Consider the following 17,551-nt stretch of genomic DNA (forward strand, 5'->3'; position numbering starts at 1 on the left):
AAGAAATCATTATTTTCTTATTTCTTTATGTTATCTGGTAATTGCATCAGTTGGAAGGTGCAACAACAGCCTATAGTTGCTTTGTCCACTACAGAGGCTGAGCTTGTTGCTGCATCTGAATGTGTTAAAGAAAGTATATGGTTGAATGGTTTGTTATGTGAACTTGGTATTTTGAAGATTAAACCTGTTGTCTTTATTGATAACCAGAATGCTATCTTCTTATGTAAGAATCATGTTTATCATGATAGAACCAAACATATAGACATTAAATACTTCTTCCTCAGGGATAAAATAACTGATGGTTCACTTTTAGTTGAAAAGGTAAGTCCGAGCATAATCCGCAGATGTGGTACTAAGTCATTGCCTCTTTCTAAATTTCTACATTGTCTTGATTTGTTGGGAATTGGTGATGTTGTTTTTTAGTACATATGTTCTGTAAGTTTTGAGTTGTATATTACTTGTTTTTAGATTGTGGTGTGTGTCTTGTGGTTATTTGTTTGTTTATCAGGTTTTGCATTTGTTGCAGTTTTAGGGGAGATGCTGCCCAAATTTTTATAACTCTTAATTCTGTTTATCTCAGTTTTGAGATATATGCCTGGTGTGTGCATGTGTGCTCTTCATAGTTGTATGAGTGAGTTATGAGTTATGTTTAGGGTTTTCTCTACCTGGTGCAGTCTGTTGCATGGTATATCTGCATGGAGTCATTAGTGTTGCATGGTTAGTGTGTCTAGGTATTTTGCATATTTTATTTGCTTTGTACTGTGTTTTTCTTTTGTCTTGTGTGTGCAGGTATACGTGGATGATGACGGTCGCATCCAACTCACTATAGTTAGTTTTTTGGGGGATACAGATTAAGGGGGAGAATGTTGGGGTTAATCTGGTAATTTGTACCTGTTTTAGTTATGAACCGAACCGGTTTGGTTCTTATGGTTCATACCTAATTATATTAGGGTTTGGGGTTGGCTCGCACGAAGTATGCAAATCATTTTTCTTCATTTTGGTTATTCCTCTGTTACGGTTCTTGAAGCTGCTTGAAGGAACTTCCATGGCAGTCATCTTCGGTCACCTGTATCTCTGGTTTTAGTTGGTTCTTGGTGAAGATAATAGAGGGCTTTTGATCGCTGGAGTGAGGCGAACACTCGATGGTCTTTTGGAGATCAGAGGTTACTTATATCAGGTGTTTCCTATTCCTTTCTTTCTTCTTCTAGGTCTGTAATCTCCCAAACTATATAGTGGATTGGATTCATACCTGAATCCCGGAGAGTAGGCTATGCCGAACTCCGTAATCATGTCTTCGTCTTCTCTATTGTCTTGAAATACCGTTCTATGTTTGGTCCACAAGTGATTAGGGCATGAGGTTTTAGATTACACAATCACAGTTTCTTCCAGAGAAAACTGCATTGCAAAGGCCTTATCACAGTCAACAGCTGGAAGTGCCAATAAGTCTGTAGATCTTAACATAAAGTGTCCATGATAAACAAATAATTTGCGGAAACAATAGATCTTGAGTTTCACAGTTTCTTAGAAAGAAATGTATGGAATCAACCTTTTCCACATCTTATATGCATCACCGCTTCCCGAGCAGTTTCCCTTGTAAGGTCCCTAGCGAGCTCATATCTCAGCTTCTCTCCACGAACAATTGATTTGAAACTAGGAAAGTAATACACTAGCCCACCAATATATTTTGCCAGAGTTCCCATCACAGGAAATAGTTCATGGTATGTGAAATAAGGAAAGCATTCATAGATAAATAAATATATCGGTTTAATGCAAGATGTACCTAATGATGCAATGTCAGTGTACTTGTCGCTGAATGCATATACATTTACCCCTATCTGGTACTTGGTAAGAACAGCCGCCATTTGCTTATAGAAAGAATCCTCAGGTATTCTAATTGCACTTTCTTTATCTGTCCCATAAAGACGATGATCATCTCCTCGCAACCTTAAGCGGCCAATGCCAAGTGATGGTAGCCTGTTCTACAAGATCAACAATTTACCCCCAAGTTGGTTCTTGTTGGTAATACATCAAAAGTAATTCAATTCAATTAATTGATGGGGAAAAAATTCCTTACCTGGATTCGCTTTCCCTTACTTGAAGTATTCGCAGCGGAAGTCTAGATCCACGTTCTCGTTCCACCACCAAAGATTTACCGGCGAGATTCCACAATCACAGGGAAAGGGAATAATATCCACAACCCAAATGCCGTGGATTAATGGAATGAAGATCAAATACTAGGAAAGAAGAATTTCTAAGCCTGCGATTCTAAGAGAGAGGGAGAGAGAGATGGAGCCGCCGTTTCTCAGAGATTTGCTCGTGCGAATGAATCACTCAGTTACTTACTCACTAATGCGGTGGTTACCAAAATATATAACCCTATTTTGTAACCGCCCTAATAGTGAGTTTCCAATATTGCCCTTGGGCATTTAATTTATTAATCAAATTAATAAATTCCAACAGTTCTGTTGTGCAAGAACAGCCCAAGTTAGTGTCAAGTTGTTCCTCTAGTGCTACCGTCAGAGGCACCAATAAAATCTATTAAGTAGCTAATATATTAATACATTTGACAGGATTCCTGTAGGGAAGAGAAATTAAGAATGGTGATAGTATTTGAAAGGTAACACACCATAACCATGAAAGCTACCTTAAGAGCAGGACCAAAAGCAGATTCCACATTTACATTGTCCTGGAACATGGATGGCAAGCTATCTAGAAATGCATCTACAACACTTTTTTATTCTGACAAGTTGACAAACAGATCATCAGGCAAGTCACTGACCTGCAAAATCATGAGTACCCGCAAAGTGCTGGGTAGATCTAACAATCTCATTTCATTTAAAGACGCACATAGCAATCTAATCTCATTTCATTTCATTCTCATCAAATCTAAAGGAACTTGACCCCTATTACCATCACAGACTTCACAAAATTCATTTCAAGTCCCCACCAAAAACCTCAGGAGTGGGAAACTTCTAAAAACTGATACGAGAATTTAAGACACACATAGCAATCTCATTACATTTCTTTGTTATCAAATCTAAACTAAACTAAAATTATCTTAAAAAATCAATTTTGCTGAGCCTTTCCAGAGGAGCCAAATGATTGATCACCAGAAGCTGACAAACAAAACAAAAAAATCATCAAAGAAGACTAAATGAGAAATATAAATCTATCCATACTAGTTTTTCATCTGGTTCTACTTACCAGAATATAGCTTGTGCTCTCTGTCTCTATTCACCCAAGCCCCAAGCCCAAGAATGTCTCATCGAATGAAGGGGGAAGTGGCAGAAGGAAGAACAGAGTTCTCTAAACTTAAGAACCAAAACTCAATAATCTTAAACTGAGTCTCCAGATGAGACAAGCGGCATTCTTGGGCTTGGGGCTTGGGTGAATAGAGACAGAGAGCACAAGCTATATTTGGTAAGTAGAACCAGATGAAAAACTAGTATGGATAGATTTATATTTCTCATTTAATCTTCTTTGATGATTTTTTTGTTTTGTTTGTCAGCTTCTGGTGATCAATCATTTGGTTCCTCTGGAACGGCTCAGCAAAGTTGATTTTTCAAGATAATTTTAGTTTAGTTTAGATTTGATAACAAAGATAATTTTTCAAATTCCTTTAGATGTTTGAACAGAGGGACGAGACGAGACGAGTGGGTGAGACTCGACATTGTTTGAACAGAGGGATGGCCAATGATTACAGAGGAAGAAGAAGATTACGAGAAGAAGATATTTGGAGAGAAGATTAGTCTTTATAGAGGAACTTCCCTCATCCAATTCTAATTTTCCCCGCAAAATTAACTGAATTCTGTTTCTCAGATCTCAGATCTGTAGGCGTGGAGGAAGCTGTTTGATCGACGTGGCAACTGGGCTGTCATCTGATTTTTATTTGCTGCCTAGATTTTCTAAATTAAAGATAAATTTCTTAATTTTACATTGAAGGATTAATAGTTATCAAATTTACAAATAAGAACCTGATACCCGAAAAATTATTGTCGAACCAGGTCCGCCCTTGGTTCGACCCTCGACCCCGGTCGGGAAGAAACGGACCGATTCGCATCTGAGCGGGCCGGGTTTACATATAGCTTGCTGAGGAAGAAACCTGACTCAGTCAACAAGCAAGCCTGAATCCGTAATTTGTGGAGTGGACGAATCGTCAAGGAGACGGTTAACGGCACTTACGGGATCAAACGATCGTGCTTACTCGGATAACTGCCACACTATGATCGTGCTAACAAAAGGAATTATCCATTATCTCACCAACGAACAGATCTATCATCAACGGATGGTCACCCGAAGAAGACTCAAATAAGTCCAACGAAGGAGATTAGAAGGTAAACACTACATAAGACATGACCTACGTACAAGAGAAGTATCTGAATCGTATTCCCAATATTCGTATTCATCCTTTTGCTCTGTACTCAAGCAAAGCCTTTTATGATCAGTTCATCAACTAACTTAGCCTTCGAAGGTGGACTCCCGACCCCACGGTCGGGCCACATCTGACGATTGTTTTGCAGGTCATTCATCAGTGATCTAAGGGTTGAGCAGATTTTGGATGCATCATTTGGCGCCGTCTGTGGGAACGCTTCAAAAAGTCATGGTTACCAAATCAGCGGCAGCAGCAGCAGCTACAGCGGCTCAGTGAGATGCTGACACTCAATTTCCTGATGGGAACAATCCGGAGGATATCCCAGAAGGAAGTCGAGCCCGTGAAGTAAGTGAAGATGGTGGACAAGGGGGCAATGACCAATTGCATCCTCCTAATCCACTCTAGCAGCAGTTGGATCAACTGTAGCTCCAATTTCTATAGATTAATCAGACGCTTCGTACGTTGGCCAAACATGTGGTGGCGCTGCAAGCTTCTGATCAGTGCGAAGCAAGAAGGCCTGTAAGAGAAGGGGAGAAGGTATTTACCTCTCTTCCACAAGGGCATTCCCCCCGAAGGAAAAGAAGGCTTCCAAAAGACCAGAATGTTGGTTAGAATTTTCGGGAAGATGCCTGGAGACAAGGCAGAGAATCAAGAAGAACTAGAGAAATCCCTAGAAGAGATGAGCGATTTGAACGACCGCAAGGAAGCACAACGCATTCAACGGCAAGGTTGCGCACAGGAGTGCGAACCCACTCACCAACACCAGGCGTGCGGTTTGGGACAATGCTCGCGTCACCAGTGAACGTTCAGTGCATATTGGCCAAAAACTGGCCAATATTAATCAGAAGCAAGCAGAGATAACAGAGATCCTGGATGCACGTCAGGGAGACACAAAGGCCTCTAGAAAAGAGCAAAAAGCTCCCGAGAAAAAGCAAAAGCCCAAACAAAATGTCAGGATCGAGTTGGAAGGCCTCGTACGGCATGGCAACAGAGGTCTCCTGATCAAAGCGAGTATACACCCTTGAATACTCCTCGAGCAGACATCCTGAATATTATCAAGGGACAAAATATCCTAAAATGGCCACCGAAGGTCCCAGCAAAACCTGGGGAGCGAAATATGGAGAGGTATTGTCATTTTCATAAGGATTACGGTCACTATACCAATGATTGTAGGCATCTGAAGGCCAACATTGAGAGATTGATATCTCAAGGTCACATCCGGCTTCGTCAAGGGGAGACAAACAGAGTCGCAGGAAACTGGTGACAAAAGGGAGCGTTTGGTAAGTCGAGAGTGGCCGACTGAAGCTCCTAAGTCTAAAAAAGGCAAGGAAGTGATCGATTGCACACGATCACCCATATTGACGATATTCGAAGGGCCCGAGCCTGAGTCGCTCCGAAAGTTGAAGGCCAAATCCAAATTCGTTGGAACTGGAGAAACACAGAAGCAAAAAAGACCGAATGGTGAGGGTTTGATCTCCTTCAATGAAGAAGATGAGAGAGGCATCTATATACCTCATGATGACGCCATAGTCATCAAGGTAGAGATTGCACGCCGAGAGGTGCACAGAGTGTTAGTTGACACAGGGTCTACTGTAGACCTTTTATCTTATGAGGCTTATCAAAAACTTAAAGTCGAGGAAGATCTAATGGAGTCGTCATCTACACATCTTTATGGCTTTGCTGGGTCATCAGCTATAGCTGAAGGATCAGTACAACTGGATCTGTCAGTTGGAAGCTTCCCCAAAGAAGCCACTATTCGGGTGAACTTCCTGGTGGTTCGGGAACTTCCGGCTTATAACATCATTCTTGGCATGCCATACTTATCAAAAGTAGGTGTTGTAGTTTCGACAAAACACCTGAAGATAAAATTCCCAACTAATATGGGAATCGGTCAGGTTTCCTCTGACCAAAGAATCTCCTGACAGTGCTACGTGGCGTATCTGAAAGACAAGGAAGGCCGAGGAAGGCCACGGCATTGCCAATTGAGATACGTGACGATCGGGATAAGGAAGAAATGCAAAGACCCGAGTTGGTAGAAAAGTTGGAACGAATCTTGCTAGATCCTAACAATGAAAAAAGAACTGCTCATATTTGATCGGAGCAACTGGAGGAATTCAAAACAGGACTAAAGTTATTCCTTTGGGAAAACAGTGATGTATTCGCATGGTCTGCGGAGGATATGCCGGGAATAGATCGACAGATGGCAACTCACAAGCTTTGGATAAATCCAAAGGTAAAACCAGTTATCCAGAAGAGAAGAAACTTCTTGATAGAAAAGCATGAGGCCATCAAGGGCGAAGTCGAAAAGTTGAAGAATTCAGGGTTCATTGAACCCATCGAGTGCCCAACCTGGTTGGCCAATGTGGTGATGGTCAAGAAGGCGAATGGAAAATGGAGAATGTGTACAGATTATACAGATCTCAACAAGGCCTGCCCAAAAGACTGTTATCCGCTACCTTTGATAGATATTTTAATAGATGCCACCGCTGGATATGAAACGTTATGTTTCATGGATGCATATTCGAGGTATAACCAGATCCTCATGAATCAAGAGGATGAAAATTTTACTGCTTTCATGACCGATCGTGAAAGCTTCTATTACAAAGTCATGCCATTCGGCCTGAAGAACGCAGGAGCAACTTATCAGAGGGCGGTAAACAAAATATTCAAGGATCTGATTGGGAAAAATATGGAAGTGTACGTCGATGATATGTTGATAAAAAGCACAGCCGGAACAAAGCATATTGAAGATCTGGCAGAGGTATTTTTGGTACTCCGGAAATACCAGATGAAGCTAAACCCAGAAAAATGTGCCTTCGGTGTATCACCAAGGAAATTCTTAGGTTTCATGGTATCTTAAAGAGGTATCGAGGCTAACCCGGCCAAAATACAGGCTTTGATTAACATGGAACCCCCCAAGACCGTTCGGGATGTGCAATGCCTAACAAGAAGAGTAGCTGTGTTAAACCGATTCATTTCGCAGTTCGGAGAAAAATGCCTCCCTTTTTCAAAGCACTTAAGGATTTGAGGGGCAGTATGGAGGCTAAATGGTCCGAAGAATGTCAAAAGGCGTTCAAAAATTTGAAGGAAACACCTGGTAAACCACCGCTTTTATCCCAACCAGAGAAAGGAGAAATTTTGCAAGTTTATTTAGCAATATCTCATTCGGCAGTAAGCGCGGTACTTGTTCGGGAAAAAGAAAGGAAGCAATGGCCAATCTATTATGTCAGCCACATGCTCCTCGATGCAGAAACGCGATATTCCCAAATCGAGAAGCAGGCTTTGGCTCTTATGATAGCAGCCAGGAAACTAAGGCCATACTTTCAGGCACATCCAATAGAGGTATTGACTACTTTTCCTTTGAATAAAATTCTTCGAAAGCCCGATTTGTCTGGAAGAATGGTGGCATGGTCGGTTGAGCTTGGCGAATTCCAAGTAAGTTTCAAGCCTCGAACAACAATCAAGGCCCAAGCATTAGCCAATTTCATGGTAGAAACCACTGCACCGACCAAGGAAGTGGCCTAGCCTTGTATTCCAAAAATGTGGGAAGTATATGTGGATGGCTCGAGCAATAAGCAGGGAGCTAGAGCCGGGATTCTTTTAAAAAGCCCGACAGGATTCATCATTCTCTATGCTTTAAGGTTCACATTCGAAGCAAGCAATAACGAGGCCGAATATGAGGCCTTGATAGCTGGACTTCGTCTATCAAAGGCAATTAGCAATAGCAAAGGTAACTATCTTCAATGATTCACAACTTATTGTAAATCAAGTGCAAGGGGAGTATGGTGTCAAGGAACCTCGATTGCAGAAATATCAAGAAATCGTGTAAGCTTTGCAGAAGGAATTCAAAAATCTAAAAGTATGTCAGATTCCAAGAAAAGAAAATGCGATGGCAGATGAGCTTTCAAGATTGGCTAACGCCAAAGAAAAGACTCTAGACCCTTCGGTCTACATTGAGGAATTAGCATTCCCAAGCAGTCAGGAAAAGGAAATATCCTATATTGAAACCGAACGTTGCTGGATGGACCCGATGGTGGAATATCTCAAAGACGATAAGCTACCAGAAGATTCAAAGGAAGCAAGACTAATCAAGGTACGGACGTTAAGGTTTATAATGCAAAATGGAAGGCTGTACCGAAGGTCTTATGCTGGACCCCTATTAAGATGTTTTGGTTATGAAGGATCGAAAACAGCATTGGCAGAAGTTCATGAAGGAACTTGTGGGGCACATATGGGTGGTCGAGCTCTGGCCCACAAGATCTTGAGGCTCAGTTTGTATTGGCCAAAGCTTTAAGAGGATGCAATGGAATACGTTCGTCGTTGTAGCAATTGCTAGATCCATGCCACAGTATCCAAAAGACCAGCTGAAACCCCGACTTCAATTCTAGACCCCATTCCCTTTACGATGTGGGGAACTGATATTATGGGAAAATTCACTAAGGCTACGGGCGGACGGGAGTATCTCATCATAGCAATCGACTACTTCACAAAATGGGTAGAAGCTAATGCCTTGGCGACCATCACTGAAAAGAAGGTGGAGAAGTTCCTTTTGGAATCTATCATATATCAGTTCCGTGTTATAATGTGAGGAATTGCTCCTCTAAAAGTATATTATTCCCAAGACCCCAATAGGGTATTTATAGTTACAACCTAGTTAAGTCCTATACTAAGTAGGAAAAAGAAATATAGAAATAAAACTCTAGACTAATGAGGAAACATAATCATATTCTAATTAGGAAACCTCAGTCCATGTTTTCAACACTCCCCCTCAAGTTTGAGCATAGATATGTATCATGCCTAACTTGCTCATAATGTAATTGAATATCTTCGTGCTCAAGCTCTTTGTGAGCACATCAGCCCGTTGCTCATTTGAAGTAGCAAAAGTGATATGGATCAACCCAGCCTCAAGCTTCTCTTTGATGAAATGTTTGTCAATCTCCACATGCTTAGTCCTATCAAGCTGTACTGGTTATGAGCTATGCTGATTGCTAACTTACTATCTAAGTATAACTGTATAGGAACTTCCAAATCTGTCCCAACCTCTTGAAGCAACCCTTTAAGCCATAGTACCTCACAAATGCCTTGAGCAATTGCCCTAAACTTGGCCTCGGCACTGGACTGTGCAACTATAGCCTGTTTCTTGCTTCTCCAAGTCACAAGGTTACCTCCCACATATACACAATACCCAGAGGTAGACCTCCTATCATCTGGACATCCTGCCCAATCTACATCTGTATATGCCTCAATCTTCAAATGTCCATGAGCTGAAATTAAAATTCCTTCTCCTGGAGTAGTCTTCAAGTATCTCAAGATCCGATATATTGCATCCAAATGTGAGGAATAGGGATCATGCATATACTGGATAACAAGACTAACTGCAAATGTGATGTCAGGTCTAGTGTGAGATAGATAGATCAACTTTCCCACTAATTTTTGATACCTTATCTTGTCAACTAGTTCTGAGTCTCAGCAGGCTTACATCCTAGCATTTCAGTTTCCTCAAGAAGATCCAATGTATACTTCCTCTAGGATAGAGATACACCACTAGTAGAATATGCCAACTCTAAACCTAGGAAATATCTTAGTTTTCCCATATCTTTGATCTCAAATTCAGTTCCCAAAAAAGTCTTTAATGCTGAAATCTCATCCTCACTACTGCCTGTGATCACAATATCATCCATATATACTAAAAGTATAGTATTGTGGCAACCATCTCTTTTAATAAACAAAGTGTGGTTTGCATTGCTCTGCTTATAGCCATTAGATATCATTGCCTTATGGAACCTTCCAAACCACACTCTTGGAGATTGCTTTAGCCCATATAAAGCCCTCTTTAACTTGCACACTTTTTCCTATAAGCCTCTGTAGTAGAATACCCGGGTGGTATATCCATATATACCTCTTCTTGTAGTTCTCCATGCAAAAATGCATTCTTCACATCTAATTGTTGTAGACTCCACCCTTTATTAATTGCACATGAAATAATAGTACGAACTGTGTTCATCTTGGCAACAGGGGCAAATGTCTCCAGGTAGTCAACGCCATAAGTCTGAGTGAAACCTTTGGCCACCAATCTTGCCTTGTACCTTTCAACAGTCCCATCTACCTTGTACTTGATCATAAACACCCATTTGCACCCAACAGTCTGCTTTCCTATGGAAAAGTCACCAAGTCCCACGTTTTGTTTTTTTCCAGAGTTTGCATTTCCTTATCCATAGCTTCTTTCTAGTTTGAGTGATATAATGCCTCATGCCAAGTGTTAGGAATAGAAGTAGAGGACAAAGAGGAAATAAAACTTTGAAATTCTGGAGATAGAGACTGATATGAAACATAATTGGAAATAGGATGTTTGGTGCAAGTTCGAGGCTGCTTTCTTAATGCAATTGCTAAGTCTAAAGTAGAATTAAAAGAAGGGTCAAAGACAGACTCACCTGGAGGAACGGATTGTTCAGGGCCAAGAACCAAAGCTTTTGATTGGCTTGGTTCAAAAGGGGTCACTTGTTGCTTTTTTTTTTATAGGTCTTCAGAGGTCTAGTCTCCCCCTGTATATCATCCACCAGCTGTTTCTATCACACCCCACCCACCGGTCTCGGTTACCCGCCTGACAACTCGTGGGAGTGATCCGTCACAGGATCCACGGTTTTAGTCTATCAACAATAATAAATACAAATAAAGACAATCAAGAGCAAAAAATAGTTTAATTAATGAATTAAAGAATTACAAGAGTCCAACTACTCCAATAAAATAATCAATGAAAGAATAATAAATCAAAAGAATATGAGTTTAGCGGAAGCAATCAAAAAGAGTTAAATTATTTTCTTTCCAGTTTCTTTTTCTAAAGCTATAAACTTAGACTCTAATTCTTCTCTATACATTGAGCAAACTGCCTAGCAACTTGTCTTCTCTGCTCATCAATGGGTGCGATAAGCGCATTCCATGCACTCGCAGGAGCTCCTGCACAGGCTATCTCCATTTCCCATTGTCGGTGCCACATCTTCTTCATACGGGAAGGTTCCTTCATAAGAAACCAATCCATCTTCCGACACATTTCCTCCATTTGCACAGACTAATAAAACATATACAAATAAAGGAGTGAGTTCTGAGAACTCAGTGAGAACAATTACAATTCCCATCCATGTGTCCAACAAATCAAAATGCATATAAGATATGTATGAGTGCAAAGTATGAATGCTACTAGATCTAACCATGCAAGTCTCTACCAGCTGACATGCTTTAAGATATACACCAGCCCTCCTCTGGGTAAGTCTAGTCACTCTGATCCGGCAAGGACTGGTTACCTCTGTAGGGATCCTGGGTAAAATGGAAAGTCCACACTTGGCTCTCAAACCATGGCTGGGGTTAAGTCAACACTCTCTCACCACGACCATTGATAATGAGTACTGGCGCATGTCAGGGTTTCTAATCCAATGCAAGGTCATACAGGTAACATGTCTACATGAAGTCCAGATACATCCCTTATGGCACCAACCAACTCGGTTCAGTATCCTTCGCAACCTAGGAATGAGAATCCTCACGGACTGGCTACCGCTATTGGACTTCATTCCATAACCCTATGGTCATCCACATATTGTTGGGGTGGAATGCTCTCATGACTCCTCACGAAACCCGGTCCGTTCCTTGGACATCCATGAGCCCAACCCTAACATATGCAACCCTACCATTTATATGACTAACAGTGGACCAACATCACATTACTGTCATCACGGGTCATCTGGTTTCAATTCCCCTACCAAAAGGGTAGTAGCATGTGGGGTACCTAGCCATGCAACTCTAGACTCTACCTAAGAATGTCATCCAATAGTTATGATAGTGCTGGAGACATCAGCAGGCATGTATCTCATACCACAGCCTTTTGATATCCCAAGCTAAGATATCCCAAAGGAATACCTCATCCATCAGAACCACATACTAACCATCATCAGTATATCACATTCATAACCAACAAAGTGTATATATAAACAAGATAAACAACAATAGTATTACAAGATCAGCATGTGAAACATGATTACAGCAGCATATAAAATGAAAGGCTAATACTAACAGACACAGACTAGCATGTTCAAGTCTATTCATAAAGATAGGATTGTATGCCCTTACCTGCATATAAGTAATTCGTCCGTAAACAGAAATCCGTAAACAATTATAAAACTTTCTCTTCGAACAAAGAACACCATTACAGAGGGTTACAATAAGGTATAAGTCAATTGAATCAAATTGGATCAAAACCAAAAGCCATTTGGTCACTGTGTACCAACCGGTAGCTTGGGCTAGTCGCTTAGGTTGAGCAATCGCCACTAGTGACCGCCCCAAAAACAGTAAGTTTAAGATCCGAAACTTAGGCTTTTGATCATCCGTTTTCAATCCGGATTTCAAGTGATCATAGTATGAATCTCGAATCCAACACTCCTATAGCCAAAGGATGAAAGGAAACCTAACAATCATCATAATTGGATTATCCAGAAACCTTCCCTTGATCAAATCAGCCCTTTTTACGAAAGCTGGGTTTCGTTTCCGGATCTGATCTAACCAAGATCATCAAAAGAATAGACAATGCAATGGAAGGATAAAGATCAACCAAAGATGAATACTAATCTACTTTAATCATAGCAAGTGGTGAAACATAAGTGAACAGGGAATCACTTACCTCCACCAGATCAACTATGGAAGTCAGTAGAACCTTCTGGGACTCCAACAACACTTTAGATATGCTTTCGGCACTTCTCCGCAGCCATCTAACCTCCAAAAATGGTAACCACAAATAAAATATTCGTAAATTAGGCGAGGGTTACTATTTATAGAAGTCAGGGGGCAAAATAGGGCAAAACCCCACAACCAGAACCAGGAGGTCACTCCAGGCGGTCGGGTTCAATCGACCGCCACTAGCAACCGCCCCCATGTATTTTGCCATACAAGGGTGCTTTTGCCGGGGGGTTGATATCCAAGTACAACCTAGCCCTAAAGAAGAGATGGAGGAGATCTTACCTTCATTCCGGACATCTCCAGACATCACTTGCCTTCCAGAAGTCCAACTACCAAGCAAGGCAAGCTCTTCAGCTAGAGAATCTAGATCCATGGGTTTAGGGTATGGATCATGGACTTCTATCCGAACACTCCACAAATTTACCCGACTAGACCTTCGGGTTCTCGAACCTAAAATACGGATCCCGGGTTAGAAATACGGGGGTTGTTACAGTTCCTATCCGGTCATTCCATCTTCCAAAGGAGGATCATCTGTAGGAATCTTAGGAGAAATATCGAAAGGAGGAATCAATATTGGAACCTCTTCACTAAAACTCTCTCCCTGAAGAGGTGTAGGGGGAAAAAAAGGGAATTTGTTCCTGGAACACAACATCCATAGAGATGAAAAAACAATGATAACTAGGATGATAACACTGATACCCCTTCAGTGTAGGAGAATAACCTAAGAAAATGCACTTTAACCCACGAGGATCTAACTTTCTATGAACATGGTGGTTCCGGACAAAAGCAACACATCCAAAAACCTTAGGTGAGACTGTAAAGATAGTTGTACCTAAAAGAACCTTAAGGGGACAACGTTGGTCTAAGACTCGGGAAGGCATTCAGTTAATTAGATATGCCGCAGTAAGAACGGCTTCACCCCAAAACCGAGGAGGCATATGCATAGAAAACATGAGGGAACGTGCTACCTCATGTAGATGTCTATTCTTGCGTTCGGCAACCCCATTTTGTGGTGGAGTGTCAACGCAACTAGTTTGGTGTATGATGCCATGGTTTGCTAAGTAGGAAGGGAATGCGCCACCCAAGTACTCAGTTCCGTTATCCGTACGAAGGATTTTGACTGTCGCCCCAAACTGAGTCCTAATCATATAATGAAAATTTTGAAAGCACGAGAAAACATCACTTTTTTGGTGAAGTAAGTAAACCCATGTGGTCCTAGTATAACAGTCGATAAAGGTAACAAACCATCTATGACCAGATACAGACACGGTCCGAGAAGGACCCACACATTAGAGTGAATGACTGAAAAAGGAATTTTACTATGATTATCTGAAATAGGGTAAACATGCTTGGTCTATTTGGCCAAAATAGATGCCTCACAATAAAAATCATTTAAATTGCCCCTTTTAATCAGATCAGGAAATAATTTGGACAAAATAGGTAAAGGAACGTGGCCAAGACGACTATGCCACTGTAATAAGGTAAAAAGTGCAGGAGAGGTGGAACTAGAGATCATAGAAAGAGTTGATGGGGACCCATCCATTAAGTGGAGCCCCCCTTTCTGTCTATCACTACCAATCGTAAGCCCTATTTCCAGGTCTTGAAACACACAATGAGAAGGAAAGAAAGTTATTTTGCAGTTCATATCACTAGTAAGGCTACTAATAGATAAAAGATTAGCCGAAAACTTAGGAACATGCATGACATTAGATAAGGTAAGAGAAGGCGAACAGATAATAGATCATTTCCCAGAGATAGGGGAGAGAGACCCATCAGCCGTTCGAACATCCTGAGCAATAGGGACAGATGAATAAGTATGAAACAAAGTAGATGAGCCTGTCATATGATTGGTTGCCCTAGAGTCGATTACCTAGGAGGGATGAGTCAAATTGACATTGTGACAACCAAAAATACCTGTGGGGATTTGTGGGTCAATAGAGGATCAATAACAGAGGTTATACTCATACTAGAAGTCTGTACTGGAGAAGATGAGTCAAGTCTGGACATCAATTGGCGAAAGTGTTGGAGCTCATCTGAGGAAAGAGGTGTTGGAGTACTCAGGGTGTCAAACCGGCTTGATTTGCAGATGTTTGATTACTGCCCTTGATTCCATTTCTACCTTTTCCACGGGAATTTGTTGGACATCCATGCAACTTCCAAAACTTGTCTTTTGTATGACGCTCTTTTCCACAATACTCACACTTTACTGGAGGGCAAAAATTACCAGATAAAGGAGATATGGGATCAGCCATAATTACAAGGAGAAATTAAAAAGTCCTTGAACTTTTTCAAAATTACTCTCACTAATTCACGTGAAAAGTATCTCCTCAGGTTACCTCCAATTAGTATATTGTTGAATCAAAGTACACCAGGAAATTTCCAGGAAAGATTGGAGGGATACAACCGGTCCGCCTAAATACCAGACTCCTTAGACAAAATTTTCCTAGACATGCACTTAATCACCCAATATACAGTTCCAAGATACCCAAAAAGAAAACAAACACATGAATAGCGACTTCAAAAAACATTTTCTATAGCACCTCTGTAGGATGAAAAAAAAAAACCTTGCTCTGATACCATGTTGTAATGTGAGAAATTGCTCCTCTAAAAGTATATTATTCACAAGACCCCAATAGGGTATTTATAGTTACAACCTAGTTAACTCCTATACTAAGTAGGAAAAAGAAATATAGAAATAAAACTCTAGACTTATGAAGAAACATAATCCTATTCTAATTAGGAAACCTTAGTCCATGTTTTCAACGGTTCGGGATGCTAAAAATCCTCGTAACTGATCATGGTACACAATTCAACAACCCACAATTCGAGCAGTTCTGCAATTCTTACCTAATTGAACATCGAATGTCATCAATAGCATATCCTCAGAGCAACGGGCAAGTGGGGGTTACGAACCGAACACTACTTGATGGAATAAAAAAGAGACTCGAGTCTGATAAAGCCTTATGGGTTGAAGAATTGCACAATGTTCTATGGGCCTATCGAACTACAGTTCGGACTCCCATCAGAAAAACTCCATTTAGATTGGCTTATGGATCCAACGCATTGGCACCCGTCAAAGTGATGGCTGGAACACTTCGGGAAAGGGAATTCGAGGAAAACGCAAACGAACAAGGATTGCTAGACAGCCTTGAACTACTAGATGAAGTTTAGACAAAAGCAATTGCCCGAACCCAACATTATCAGTGAAGGATAGCATCACACTATAATTCCCGAGTAAAGCGTCAAGAAGACCGAGCGGGAGACCTAGTGTTAAGGAATACTTTAGCTTTAGATCCACACCATCAAAAGAAATTAGATCCTTCATGGGAAGGACCATATATGGTAATCAAGCCGGTCGGCTCAGGGGCATATAAGCTGAAGAACATGACAACAAGGAAAGAGCTAGATCGTTCATGGAATGCTAGGCACCTGAAGAAATACTATCCCTAGAAGTTTGTCACTTTCATTTATGATGTGAGAATTCCGCTCAATCAATGCAATTTCGGTTCTCAACACGATATCTTTTGATTGGGGGCAACACACATCATTTAGCGAAAATAGGTCAAATAAAAAGGCATCAGTTTAAAACCCGAGTGGGACCTTCGCAAGCTTAATGAATTTCTAAGGAAATTCTTAAGTAGTCATAGAGGCATCGGTTTAAAACCCGAGTGGGACCTCCGAAAGCTTTGAAGAATTCTTCGGAAATTCCTAAGTAAATGCATTGGTTTAAAACCCGAGTGGGACCTTTGCAAGCTTAATGAATTTCTAAGGAAATTCTTAAGTAGTCATAGAGGCATTGGTTTAAAACCTGAGTGGGACCTCCGAAAGCTTAGAAGAATTCTTCAAAAATTCCTAAGTAAAGGCATTGGTTTAAAACCCGAGTGGGACCTACGTAAACTTAGAAGAATTATGAATGTCATCATCAATGATTGCGAAGAGTTCCGTAAACTTTCCTTTGTTGAAACAGAATCGGGAAGAAATACCAAAGCAGCTTTCTCGGAAGCAACATAGAGTCAAGAAGAAAAATTGAAGCGGCTCCCCTATGTTGAAACAAATTCGGGAAGACATAGGTTGACTGCTGACCGTGGAGACATAGGTCCTCTCATCATTTACCCAACCCCTCTCATCCTCGGTGATTGTGAAGAATTCCATAAACTCCCACCTACAAGACAAAATCCTCCTCAATTCCATACCCTTCGTCGGGCTGTTTCCAGGATTAAACAAGGAACCACATCTTCCTTAGCAGGCCGAATGGTCTCCATCATGGAAGAAGACGCAAACGAGGAATCAGAAAAGGCTGTGGGAATCTGAACTTTAGGAGAATCACCAACATCAACCTCTTCGCGTCGAACGACCTTTTTCGCCACTAGAGTAGTCTTCTTGGTAGATTTTTCCCTAACGACGTCCAAGTTAACTTTTGGAAGCACTGCAAGGAAAGACGAACATCGCCAGTTACGG

General features: G+C 41.1%; 1 pseudogene; it reads right to left on the reverse strand.

Annotated features, from left to right (window-relative positions):
- The window catches only part of LOC149024443 (protein transport protein SEC24 A-like), a 34,352-nt pseudogene that overhangs the window by 13,649 nt on the left and 3,152 nt on the right, over nucleotides 1–17,551 (reverse strand).

Source organism: Hakea prostrata, chromosome 2, assembly GCF_041222555.1.
Source record: "Hakea prostrata isolate BN-2017 chromosome 2, UWA_Hpros_2, whole genome shotgun sequence".
In the NCBI taxonomy this organism is placed as follows: Eukaryota; Viridiplantae; Streptophyta; class Magnoliopsida; order Proteales; family Proteaceae; genus Hakea; species Hakea prostrata.